A 13925-nucleotide genomic window follows, 5' to 3' on the forward strand; every position below is an offset into this window, starting at 1 on the left:
AGTTGTTTGCCCTTGTTTTTCTGGTGGTCCTTTTGTTGATATCCAGCTCTATGGTGTGGTGGTCCAAGAGGGAAGTTTGAGTGATCTCTATGTGTCTGAATTTATGCAAGCTCCACTTGTATGCCAGTATGTGCTCTATTTTCAAAAGTGAGCCAAGTAAACTTGAAAAGAATGTGAATTTGTTTTTTCATTTGGATGGAGAGCTCTATAAATGTCTGTCAGGCCCATTCACCTAATTGTAGTGTTTAGTTCTGTAGCCTCCTTGCTTAATTTCTTTCCCAGTGATCTATCATTTTCTGATAGTGGTGTATTACAGTCACCTACAATGATTATTGAGTCTGTGATTTTTTTTTCATCTTTTGAATAGTTTGTTTGCTGAAATTCTTGGGTCTCTCAATAGGCATGTACATATTCATTATGCTCACTGGTTCCTGGTCTACTGATACTTTGAGCATTATATAGTGCCCATCCTTGTCTCTTTATATTGTTTGCTCCTTGAGGTCAATATTGCCAGAGATTAGGATTGCATCACCTGCTTTTTTTAGGTTGCTCTCTCCCTGGTATATTATCTGACAGCCACTTATTCTTAGTCTGTTCTTGTCTGCGAGGCTAAGATGTATCTCTTGAAAGCAACAGATTAATGGGCTTTGTTTTCTGAGTCCATCTGCTAACCTTTGACTTTTATGGGTGAATTCAGGCTGATAACATGCAGAGATAATACCACCATCTGTGGATTCATTGCTGATGTCTCCCACATTTTGTATTGCATGTTTTCCTCTCTCCCTTCATATCGTGTTTATGTGGGGGGTTGCATTCTTGTCTTCTTTTCTCTCTGAGGAAATGTTATCTTGGTAATTATTTTAAGTGCATTGACTTCTGGATGGAGTTTCAGTCCCCTGATTTTGCTTTGTGGATGTTGGTCTTCTGATTACAGTGAGTTGGCAGGATTTTACACAGAGTTGGGTGTCATATGTTATAATCTTTGATTTTTTTTTCTTGTCCAGGAAAACTCTTACCTTACCGTCAATCTTAATAGATATTTGTGCAGAATAGAGGATGCTTGGGTTGCCATTTTTCCCTTCCAGCTTTAAGAAGATGTTACTCCACTCTTTCCTCCTTTTTCTGGTATCTGATGAAGAGTCTGAGTATATTCTTACTTGAGCATCATTTTATGTGACCACCGTTTTTTTCCTCTTGCTACTCTTAAAATTTTCTCTTTTTCCTCGAAGTTGGATAATTTAACTATTATATGACTTGGTGAATTATTCCTGGGGGTTAGTCTAACTGGTTTCTTCTCCGCTTCCTGTATGAGTGTCTGATTCTCATTCATTAAGGTGGGGAAGTTTGTTTCCAGGAATTCCCTCACTAATTTAGCTGTGGGCTTCTTTACTGTGTCTTGCTCTGTTGACCAATTATTCAAATATTGTTCCTATTTATAGCATGTCATTGTTCTCAGGTTTTCTTCTGCCTCCTTGATTTTCTTGTTTGACTGCCTTTCCCATTTGTTGAAGTCTGCATGATGGTCCTTGAGATCACAGGTACAATTCTCTGCTTCTTTTAGTCTGTTGGTGAGGCCTGTGATCTTGTGTTTTGCTTCTGTTACCTCATCCATTGGTTCTTGAATTTCCCTTTGGTGCATGGACTCCATCCCCTTTGTCATTGATTTAATCTCCTCTATCCACGTGTCCTTATTCTGCATGGCTTTCCCTCATATTCTGTGTTAATCCAAGCAGCATTCTGAAGATTTATTTTTGTGGTAGATCAATGTCTGTTTCTTGTATGTGTGTCGTTAGGTTTAGGACTTCCTCCACTGTGATGTTTTGTTTTCTTGATGAGGGTGTTGGGGTACGTAGTTGTCTGAGTGTTGTTTTGGGAGAACTCGGTGCCATTTTCCCAGGATACCAAGAGGCCCTGAGCTCTTTCTCTGTGTGACTGTTAAGAGTGGTTTAGGGACTACCTCTGGCCTATTATGGTGGTGCATCAGACTGATGTGTGCTGCAGCGACTCAGTGACTGGTGATGGGGTGGGGCTTTGTTGGGTGGGCTGAGGCTGGTGACTACAGCTATGCCACTGGGCTGGTTTGTGGCAGGTCTACAGCATGGGCACGGGTCTGGTCTCAAGTGTCTGACCACAATTTTCAGTCTTTAAAAATCTCTTTGTGGAATCCGAAATCGTTCAGCACCTGTTGGCGTTTCCTGTTTTGTTATGTTAAAATCCTAGACTGCTGTGGGGATGAGAGTTCTGCCTATCTTGTTATGTTAATGCTATTCTAATGGGCCAGGTTTCTGATGGCTTATATTCAGACTTACACAAAGGGACACATCTTGGAATTGAAAGTGTTTTTAATATGTTTTCCTTTTTATAATGGGCTTGTGGTATGCCCTGGTATCGGGGCTGTGCCACACTATGCCCCAGGAAAGAGGAGCCAGATTAGCCAAGTGAGTTTGGGGCCAACTGGATCTGAATTCTCCCCCGGATGCACTCTGATGTCACTCCTGGCTCTCTCCTGCAGAGCTCTGCAGGCTGTGCTCTGGACATCTGCATTTTGTCACAGGTACATATCCCAGGGGCTCTTCAATTTCTGCAAATTAGTGTCCAATTATCATTATCCACACTGGCAGGCATGGAGCTGGGGATAAGGAGGACAGGGATGGCTGATGTAGTCACTCTATTCCTGGCTGGGGAAAGTAGATGCAAAATGCAAGGTTTTAGGGGTGGGGAGGATAGAAGAGAGGGGGACCATGTGAGGTTGTAGCTAGTCCTCAGAGGGTCTCACTGATCCTGTCATTATGACCACCTTTACACAGCAGCCTGGGGAAATTACTGCATTCTATGGGTCTCTGAACTTGGACACAGAAAGGGGTGGCAGATGCTGACCTACAGGACCTGGCAAGGGATTAGCAAAGCCAGTGGGAGGACGTGGTGAATTTAGAGCATTTAAGCAAGTTCTCAAATAGCTCCATGGGTTAAAATTGCGGTGGGAGGTCTGAACCAGACCCTAGTACACTAAATCTATTTTTAGCACCCAGCCTTCCATTATTGGCCTCCTTATCTCTTAATTTTCTGATTTCACAGCAGGACCACCAGTGGGTGATTCTACCTGAATGCTACCTTGGCTTCTCCTCGAGCTAGATTTCTAGGCCATTTAATTTTGACAACTTCTTATTGGTTCAATTTCCAGCCAAAGAAAAAAGTATATAAGGGGAATGATAACACTAGGGAGGTATGAATTCCTTAGACTAATCAATCTTTTCAGTTTAAAAGGGCATCATTTACCAATGGACAGAATTCAGAAGGGTTAGGAAGGTGAAGTGGAAATAGGAAACACGGGAAAGTAATGCGTTAAGTGCTATTACATGGTGGGGATTTCACTGAATGACATGAAACAAAATATGTATGTATTGCTAAATTAATAACTCATCTCTTCTGTAAACCTTCACCCATTTCACAATAAAAATTAAACAAACAAACAAAGGAAGCAGTTGCTAAAATGGGGATGGGGAGTGTACCAACCTAGATGGATGATATAAAGGAGCAATCACTTATCATTTTGTTATGCTTAATGAAAATTTCCAAGATTCTGTAACAAGGTTTTTAACTTCCACTGTACACTATGGCCTTTCAGTCTAAATTTAAGTTGCCTTAGACAATGCTTGAAGACCCGCAATCACGTGCTTCCAAGAATTTATGGTATGTGGATTGTCCAACCTTCAGCTTGATTCTCCAATTCCTGAATAAGGACATCATTTTTGGTAAAGTCGAAGATCACCTAAAGAAAGAAATACTTGGCACAGTGGCATTCAAGCCATGCTAAGCACACACACAACAGGGAGGGCTTGTATTAGAGAACAGGAGGGGGACAAGCTGGGGGTATTCACACAATAGGAGGGGGAGGTGCTAGAGACATACATGTGACAGGAAAGTACATATATAACAAGATGGGTGAGTTCTGGAATCAAGATGGCAGCCTAACCTTGGTCATCTCTGAGTTGGGTTGGCCTTGGGTGTCTTTGAACTCTTCTCCAGAGGAGTAATCTATGATCCTTATCTGAAGGGGTTGGGCCCTACTTGGGTAGGGCAGACAATAGGGTCTGATTGCTATTGAATGGCAGACAACCTTCAGGCCAGTAGCCTTTAAGCAGTTGACATTCAAATGTATATATCAACCACGTGCTTACAAGCACCTAAAGATTGGCATTATTATGGGGGACATCAAAGGGAATAACTTTGACTTTGGAGAATATGACTGGAACAGATCTTCAACCCACAAACGTGAAAGTCTACCTCCATGGGAGCCCCAAACTCCTTAATGTATTGAGAGACAAACTCCTTAGCATTGAGAGTTTGTCCACATACTCTCTTCCCAGTTGTTTTCTACAACACTGAAAAACTACATCTAATCTTGACACCAAGATCTAAGTCCAGTTTCCTATGACAGTATCTAAGTGTGGGTCCTCTTGATTTTGACCTTTATGAAATAAAATTATAAACTCTATACCCCTGTTCTAACTCAACATACAGCAGTGAAGCAGAACAGGTTAACCACAAGAAAAACACTCAAATGAAAAAAGAATGAGAGTAATAAAATAGCTAATGGTCCCAAACAATTCTGAATCCTGCTGCATGGGAATAGGTAAAAGTGCCTGAACTGTTTCCTCGGCATGCTTTCTACTCATAGAATCAGATGTCCAAGTATAAATTTATGTTTCATATAGTACTGTACACCTACTCTTCACTTGACAACTATCTTGTTATCCTGCATTTCACATTTATGACAATAGTAAAAGTATCTGCTATCCAACTCCTTTCCTCATTAATTATGTATATATAGTAGTAGCAAACAACAAGGTACAAAGAGATACGAATGATGGCTATGATGATGAACGTTAATGTTAACTTTGAGTTGATGGTTATGTAATCCTGTAATTTGGCAGTTGTGAAAAGAGACAATTTGGCAATTATTTAATGATGTAATTTAGCTGTTAAGGAATGATGTAGTTTGGCTATTCTATAATGATATAATTTGGCAGTTTTGTAATTATGTAGTTGTGATGTCTTAATTAGTACTCTATATTTTACCTCTCGTGGTTCGAATATTCACTGAAATGGCTACACAAAACTCACAGTCAAAAATCAGGCTTGTGCTAGTATGGGTGAACTAGATAACAAAATCACATGGGTTAACGAGAGAAACAAATTCATAGATGCTCATATGTGTATACAAAAGAATTATATAAGAGTAATTGTATGTTAAGAAAACTTTCCAGCTTTGTCCAGATCAAGTCCATAAGTCTAATATTATCCCATATGTCCAATATCAGTCTATAATTTTCTCTTTAGGTTTACACAGCACATGCAATGATGCCAAATGCAGGAAGAGCACAGGGGCGGAAAGTCTTGTGGACCCAGTGGCGGTGAAAGCATCTCAGCACTGGTGTGGGTCTCCACGTGTCTCCTCCAGGTCTCTGATTGTCTCAACAGCAAGAAAGGGAAGGCAGAGAGCCACTGGGTCTGGCCTCCAGTGAGTTACTTATCGCTCCATCGCTCCTCCAAATGAAGAGCTGTGACCTGATTTAACTCCCCTGTTAACCTATCTAATCAAATATAGGTTAAAGGTTGACTTACAAGCTCTTGTAAGAGACTGATTTCCTATAATACAAAACCAGGTAGGATAGTCACTGACCCATAGTGCTATGAGGGACAACACTGGAGGTACAGTGTGGGAATTGTGCCCGATCTAACCCCACCACAGCTGGGCAAAATGCTAAGGGCATGCAACAGGGCAGCAAGAGGAACAAAGCAATTAAGTCCCCAGGGAATACCAAAAATAAACTTTGGGGTCAGAGTGTGGCACCCCATCGGACTCAACCAGAAAACACCTCTAAAGGTCAACAAACAGACCTGGAACTATTTATATAGGTATGATTGTTAGCTTGCTTGTTTGTTCATTTGTTGTTTTTATTGTTGTTTTTTGGTTTTTTGTTGTTGTTCTTTTGTGTTGTTCTGTCTTTTGTGTGTGTGTGCTTATTATTGTCTCTGCATGACTATCTAGATCAGATAGGTGGGATAAACAATCCAGAGGAGAAAACAAGGGAACCGACAATTCCAGGGGCCATGGGAGACAGGGAGACAGGGGAAAAGAAGTGGGTGTTAACAAACTCAGGGACAAGAGAACAACAAGTGATCTAAAATTGAGAGTGAGGATGGTGTGGGAAGCCTGGTAGGTCTTGATCAAGGGCAATGTAACTGAGAGGAATTACTGAAACCCGAATGAAGGCCAAACATGATAGTGGAACAAGAGGAAAGTAAAGGAAATAAAAGAAAGAACTAGGAGGCAAAGGGCATTTATAGAGGTCTAAATACAGGCATGTACATATGTAAGCATATTTATATATAACGATAGGGAAATCGATCTATGTACATGTATTCATATGTTAAGTATTGCCACCATTCACATTGGGTATGATTTTATTATGGGCTTTTATTAACAGGCATTTATTCTTACAGGTAGATGCCTGTTACTAGATCCATTTGATACCTCATGATCACACAGGCTGGTGTGCTTCTTCCATATGGGCTTGTTGCTTCTCTGCTAGATAGCTGCTTGTTTCACTTCAAGTCTTTAAGACCCCATAGCTATATCTTTTGATAGCCGGGCACCATGCGCTTTCTTCACCACATTTGCTTATGCACCCATTTTATCTTCAGCAATTTTGTTGGGAGGGTGAGCATCACAGAATGCCAGTTTGTTAGAACAAAGTGTTCTTGCATTGAGGGAGGGCATGAGCAGAGGCCCAAAATCAGTCCACTATCTCAGTGTATACCCATATAAATTTATGTGCATAGGCCAATATTTCTATTTTACGAATTAATGTATTTACATCTGTACACACCTATGCTTATACCTCTATCCATAGCTTTGCTTCCTAGATTATTCATATGTTTCCTTTTACCTTCCACCTGCCCCACCATCGCACTTGCCCTTCTTCTGCCTCTTAGTGATTTCTCTCAGCTAGAGTGCTCTTGCTCCAACACCTCCAGGATCTCTACATTCTCCTCCTCATTATTGATTTTAATTCCCTAGTTGTTCCCTTCCTTGGCACTGTTGCTCAGTGCACCCTCTCAGATCCAAGGGTGCAGTTATGGTCTTTTGTTGAGGGATCACCCCTGTTTCTGGCATTCAAAGATGTATCCCTGGTCCTGGACCACAGCATTCAGCAGGAAAAAGTCACTTTTAGGAGATGGGTGGAAGAACTATACAGTGGCACCAGCCAATTCCATTACTCTGCTAGTTTCTGATGTGATATGTTCAGTTTCCATTATTCATAACACTGATTTTCACATAATGACCTAGTCTTTGGAACCTAACCATGCCAATAAGTGAGGAGTGGATAGAGTCTGTCTTTATCCATGTGGCAATACCTTTAGTAATACTTCTCTATCAAACTCTGTTGCATTATGCTTTTTTATTCTCATGCTTATAACCACATGCACACAATTCTCTTGAAGCAATGCCTCTCTCACTAGATTTAATTTCAAATTATAGGTGCTTATCCTCCATCCCTGGGCTCAGGTTGCCATTTCGAACAACTAAAAGAATTTATTGTAGGCCATGTGAATAAAGCCAGTAATGTTAAAGAAAAGCGTTAAAACATCTGAATTTTTTTTTGTTGAGAACGTTTTATGGCATTAATCAGTATTTGTGGTTCAAAGCATCTGTCAATTTGATCCAACTAATGAGAAATGTTCAGGAACCGTGGTGGTGTAGCGGCTATGCCTTGGACTGCAATCCAAAAGGTTAGTAGTTCCAAATTATCAAAAGTAAGAAAAAAAGGTGGACATTCTACTTGTGAACACAGTTACAGTTCTAATTTGTTCTATACGGTCCCTGTGAGTCAGCCTCACCTCGAAGGCAGTAATACTATATAAGTTATATGTAACTCGCAATAAAAACTGAGTGAAAAGTGACAGCAATTTCTTCATCTATAATAAGAAAATATATAAAAGTGAACTTATTACTCCTTTGACGAAATTCAGTCTCATTAAATTAACATAGGCCTGCAATGAAGTATAGCCCAGTTTTCTCTTTGAACAAAGGTAATTTTTCAATAACCCGGAGCAAGCCTTCACCACTTTTTCCCACCATCAATAGTGGGGAGGGTGCAATTCCTTTGTATTATTTCAACTGTTAGATTGTGTCCTTTAGATCATGTTTACATACAAAGTGAAACTTGGAGCGGCGGTCATGAAGCCCACTGTGGAAAGGGAAGTATGAACAAAGGCAGCATGTGCTGCCGTGACTTGGAATTTAGTTTATCCCTTCTCAGCACCTTTAAAAATTCCACTCAGCACCTGATAGTCATTTTAAAATGTTAACAATTCACTGGCACTCTGCAAAAAGCAACGCCATGAGTGCCATTAGCTTTGTACATGTGTCCTATTATTCAGCCATTCTACAACTATTATGTTACACATCTGTCAGAGCTCATAACTGTAGGGAAGAGGATAAAAGATTGAATGCTTAAGGGGAATTTTATGCCAGCTGTTGATGTCCGTTTTCCACCTGTTCAGTTTGTAACAAGCTCAAATGTATAAGTAGGGGTCTAACTTTTTTCAAGGCAAGGACTAGCGTCATTATTTGCAGGTTTGGAAAGCGATTGTCTGCTCAGTTCTTCAGGGGCACAATGTCATTCCATTCACTCATCACAGCAGTCTGGCCTGCTCTGGGACCCAAGCCAGAAAAAGCGGGAGTGAGGAAAAGAGCAAATACATGCAGAGAATGCATTGTTGGATGGGTGGTCTTTACTTGCAGTCTCCTCACTGTGCATAACCTAAAACTGGCTCTGGTGATCAAAGATATCAATCTATTAAATATATTATTCCTGAAATCTTGATTAGTTGATTCCATTTTTTTATTAAATACTTTTATTGAGGGCTCTTACATTTCTTATCACAATCCATACATTCATCCAGTGTGTCAAGCACATTTGCATATATGCTGTCATCATCATTTTCAAAGCATTCTCTTCCCACTTGAGACCCTGATATCAGCTCTCCATTTCTTCCCACTCCTTCCCCGCCTGCCATCCCTCACCAATCCTTGATAAGTTATAGATTATAATTTTCATATCTTACATCATCTTCCATAACTTCTCACCCACTTTTCCATTGTTTGTCCCCCTGGGAGGGTTATAAGTTGATCCTTGTGACCATTCCCCCTTTCTCCTCCCATCCTCCCCTGATCCCCCTGGTATCTCTACTCTCATTGTTGGCCCTGAGGGGTTTATTTATCCTGAATTCCCTGTGTTGAATTCATCCAGCCTATCTTATTTAGACAGACCTGTAGAGACAACATGCACAAATACAAGACAGAGCAAAACCAAGCAACAATATACAACAAACCCACAAACAACAACAAACCAATGACAAAAAAAACCAAAACAAAACACAAAAAGAAAGAAAAGCTTGTAGTTATTTCTAGGATTGTTTGTTGGCCTTTAAGAGTGTTTTCCAGTCCAGTCTGTTGGGGCACCATGCCCTGGCCCCAAAGTCCACCTTCAGCATTTCCTGGGGATCTCGCCCCTCCATTCCCTTGCTGTTCTGCTGCACCCCCTTAGTGTTTAGTCTTGGTGTGGCAGAATCAGATCGGGTGCAATTCCCACACTGTGTCTCCAGTGTTGTCCCCAGTAAGGCTATGGGTCAGTGAGGGGCATCATGTCTCATAGTGGGGCCGGCCATGTGGTCCTCTCTGTGGACTGGCTGCTCTAAATGGGAACACCATCCTCACGGCCTCGTGGGCCAGGATGTGCTCCACTCTCTTCTCCCCCTTCATCTGCACCCGTGTTCTCCGATCAGACATGTTCCTCTCCCGGAGTTGCAGATTCAATGCCGTCCTTTAAAATAAATTCTTCCTGTGATTTCAACAGTTGCTCATCTCCACCTCTTGGTCTCTCTTTGTGTCTCTGTATTTATATCTCCCAATATGTACTCCAGCAACAATTTTCTCAGTCCCAAAGTCAATCAGCTCCCTGCAATATTTTCCTTATTAATTTATATATCCTCTGAACACCTGAATATCTGGATAAGAGGAAACTTTTCTTAAAGGATACCATAGAGATATGGTAAATAGAATCATCCATTATTGTTACACTGCATAGATCCATTTGTCCACAAAAATGTGGCTTCCCAAAGTATCAACTCTTAAGGTATCTTTGTTAATAACTGCTGCTATAACACAAATACCACAAGTCAATGACTTTACAAACCAGAAATTAATTTTCTTACATTTATATAGATTGAAGGTCCAAATCAGAATCTTGGTTGTTTTGGTTCCTTCCTTACAAGAAACTCCAGGCATTCGTTAGTTTTGAATGGCCTCCACTTGCCATCTGTTTTCTCCCACTGGTGCTTGCTTCTGTATCTAATCTGCTCTTTTTATAAATCAGAGTGTTTGAATTTAGGATGCACACTACCCTGCTATGACCTCATTAACATAAAAGAAAATCTGTTTCCAAATTGGATTCCAGTCAAAGGCACAGGAATAAGGATTCCAGCACACATGTTGGGGGAACACAAATCAGTTCATAATTAGTACCAGCAGCCCAAAGAAGCCCGGGGTTGACTGAGGAACAGATCACTCACATAGAAGTTCAAATTGAGTCCATTGTTACAGCCATGGTGTCAATCCATCTACTTGAGGGCCTTCCTTTTTTTGACCCCCTTTTCTTACTAAGCATGCTATCTCCTCCGGGGTCTGTCTGTCCTGACAGCATAATCAAAGTGTGTGAGAGGAAGTCTCTACACCCTAGCCTCTGAAGAGCAGGCTGGCTATTTTCCTTCCAAGATAGATTATTTTGTCCATTTAGCGGTCCGTGGTCCTTTCAATATTCTTCTCTATCATGACAACTCAAATTCTTGGGTCCTTCCTCTGCCTCCTTGGTTCAACCTCAAACGTTCACATGCATCTGAGGTAATGGTGAATGCCATAGCTAGGGTCAGGCATACTGACCCAAGGACTTATCCTGTGAGGACTAATCCTCAAGGTAACATCCTTGCTTTTCAATACTCTAAAGCAGTCTTATGCGTCAAATTTAGCAAATGTAATCTGTCTTTTGATCTCTTGGCTTATACTTCCATGAGCATTGATTGTGGATCCAAGCAAAACAAAATCCTTGACAGCTTCTGTCTTTTCTCCATTTATTCTGATGTTATCTACTGGTCCAGTTGTGGGGATTTTTGTCTTCTCTAAATTGAATTCAAGACTGCAATCCTTGATCTTCATCAGGAAGTACTTCAAGCCCTTATAGCTTTCAGCAAGCAAATTTGTGTCATCTACATATTGCAGGTGGTTAATGAGCCTTCCTCCAATCCTGATGCCACATTCTTCTTCATATCATCCAGCTCCTCTGATGACTTGCTCAGCATGCCGATTGAATAAGAATGATGGGGGGAATAAAACCCTGTCATACTTTCCTTATTTTAAACCATGCAGTATTCCTTGTTCTGTTCCCATAACTGCCCCCTGATCCTCAGGGGCACAATGATGTGTTCTGAAATTCGTATTCTTCTCAAGGTTATCCATAGTTTGTTATGATCCACAAAGTGGGATGCTTCGGTATAGTCAGTAAAATACAAGAACCATCTTTCTGGTAATCTCTGCTTTCAGGTGAGGTCCATCTGACATCAGCGATGATATCCCTTGTTCTATGTTCTCTTTCGAATCAGCCTGAACCTCTGGCAACTCCCTGTCAATGGAGTGTTGCAACTGTTGTTGGCTAGTCTTCAGTAACATTTTCTTTTTTTGTGTTGCAGATATGTTTTATTTCTTCAAATTTATTTATTTGTTAGGAGTGACTGAAATAAAAAATAGAATTGAGTTCCATCATCATCATGATCATCGTGGAAATGGCTTTAAGAGAAAACTGGTCAGATGAATATTATTGCTTCCCATTTTCAACCAGTCGGTAGTGGCCATTGATCTAGACAGCCAACCGTCTGCCCAGAATGCCTGAGATATGTTATATAATACAACATGCCATTCACGGGGGAAACTCATTAGGAAATAAATACTTCTTGATTTCATCGTATAAGACCAGCACAAAGGCACCACCCATGCCTCTGAGCACGTTGGACCAGACGCCCTTGAAGAACTCTTTGCTCCCTTCATCCCAAGCGATCTTCCTCCGGCAGTCCAGCGTGCCGGTGTACATGATGTCAGCTCCTTTGCGGCCCGACTGCATCATCATTCGGTGACAAATGGTGTCAAATGGGTAGCAAGTCAACCCAGCCATGGCTGTGATGGACTGTGCAATCATCCAGCTGACGAAGATGTGGGTGTTCTTGGGATCTGGAAGCATTCCCTTTGCGGTGTCATGGGTGCCGCAGTAGGCAGCCCGGTAGATGACCATCCCCTGCACAGACACGTGGAAGCCCTGGGACAGGCCCCGATCCCATCCGACTTGGTGATTTTAACCAAGCAGTCACCGAGGCCTTTGAACTCCCGTTCGACGCCAGCTTTGCCCACATCAGCTGCTAGACGGGTACGGGCAAAATCAGGAGGGCACACAAAGCATAAAGATGTGGCCCTCGTGGCACTGCCCGTTGCCAGGTTCCCTGCAAAGCAGTGCCAGAACTGGGTGCACATGTCCACACCACCCAGGAAGATCTGCTCATATTTATCTTTGAAGGCAAAGCTGAGAGCCCAGGTGGGGTAGTATCAGATGACACTGGCCAGGTTACCACGCCCGAAGGACAGGACTCCCTGCTCCTTGGGGATATGAACCACGCAGCAGCTTGACCGTTCAATGGGTGTTACCGCCGTCTTGGAGATGGTCATGGCCACTCCACCTGCCAAGAAGTCCTTGGCGAAGGACACAGCGGCATCTGTCATGTTGGAAGAGAATGAGACAACGGGTGACCGACCGCTCAGATGGAACAGGAACGGGCTTTGACTCCAGGGCTCTGGGCCAGTAACATTTTCTTGCGTGTCATATCAATGATGTTCTATAATTTGAGCATTGTGATGGCTCACCAGTCTTTGGAATGGATACAAATATTGATCTCTTCCTGTCAGTTGGCCAAGTAGCTGTCTCCCAAATTTCATAGCATAGATGCATAAGTGCTTCCAGTGCCTCTTCAGCTTGTTGAATCATTTCAAATGATATTTCATCAATTCCCGGAGCCTTGCTTTCAGCTCATTCTTTTAGTGCACCTTGAACTTCTTCCTTCAGCACCATTGTTTCTTGCTCATATTCTATCTCTTGAACTGGTGGAATATTGACTAGTTCTGCATGATATAGTTACTTACTCTGTGTATTCTTTTCATCTTATCCTGATACTTCCTGCATCATTCCAATTTTTTTCCATAGAATCTTTCAAGATTTCAACTCAAGACTTGAATTTTTTCTTGGATTATTTCAGGTTAGGATATGCTGATTGTGTTCTTTTTTGGCTTTCTAATTCTAGGTTTTCACCTATTTCATTATATTGTTTGTCTTTGTTTTCGTGAACTGCCCTTTGAAATGTTCTACTTAGCTCTTTGACTTCATTCTTTCTTCAATTTGGTGTCGCTACTCTACAATTAAAAGCGAGTTTCAGAGTATCTTCTGGCATCCAGTTTGAACTCTCTTTGCTGTTTTAATGACCGTTTGCTTTCTTCATGAATGATGGTCTTGATGTCCACCCACAGCTCATTAGCTCTCTGTCATTAGTGTCCCAAACATCAAATCTGTCTTGAAATGTTCTTGAAATTCAGGTGGGATAGACTAAAGGTCATAATTTAGCTCTCAGGGATTTGTTTTCATTTTATTCACATTTATCTTGAACTGATATATGAGCAACATATATGTTAATATTACCTACCTGTTATGTCAACCAGGGAAAAATATAAATATAGAGTTACTTATGTTTTAAAAGACAATATAAGA

The 13925-nt window shown here is 41.4% G+C and overlaps 1 pseudogene; it reads right to left on the reverse strand.

The window, feature by feature from the left end:
- Positions 1 to 12038: 12038 nt before the first annotated feature.
- Positions 12039 to 12889, reverse strand: LOC101642885 (annotated as a pseudogene).
- Positions 12890 to 13925: the final 1036 nt, after the last annotated feature.

Source organism: Echinops telfairi, unplaced genomic scaffold, assembly GCF_000313985.2.
Source record: "Echinops telfairi isolate 266 unplaced genomic scaffold, ASM31398v2 ScPeMD7_5868;HRSCAF=6743_0, whole genome shotgun sequence".
NCBI classification, from domain to species: Eukaryota; Metazoa; Chordata; class Mammalia; order Afrosoricida; family Tenrecidae; genus Echinops; species Echinops telfairi.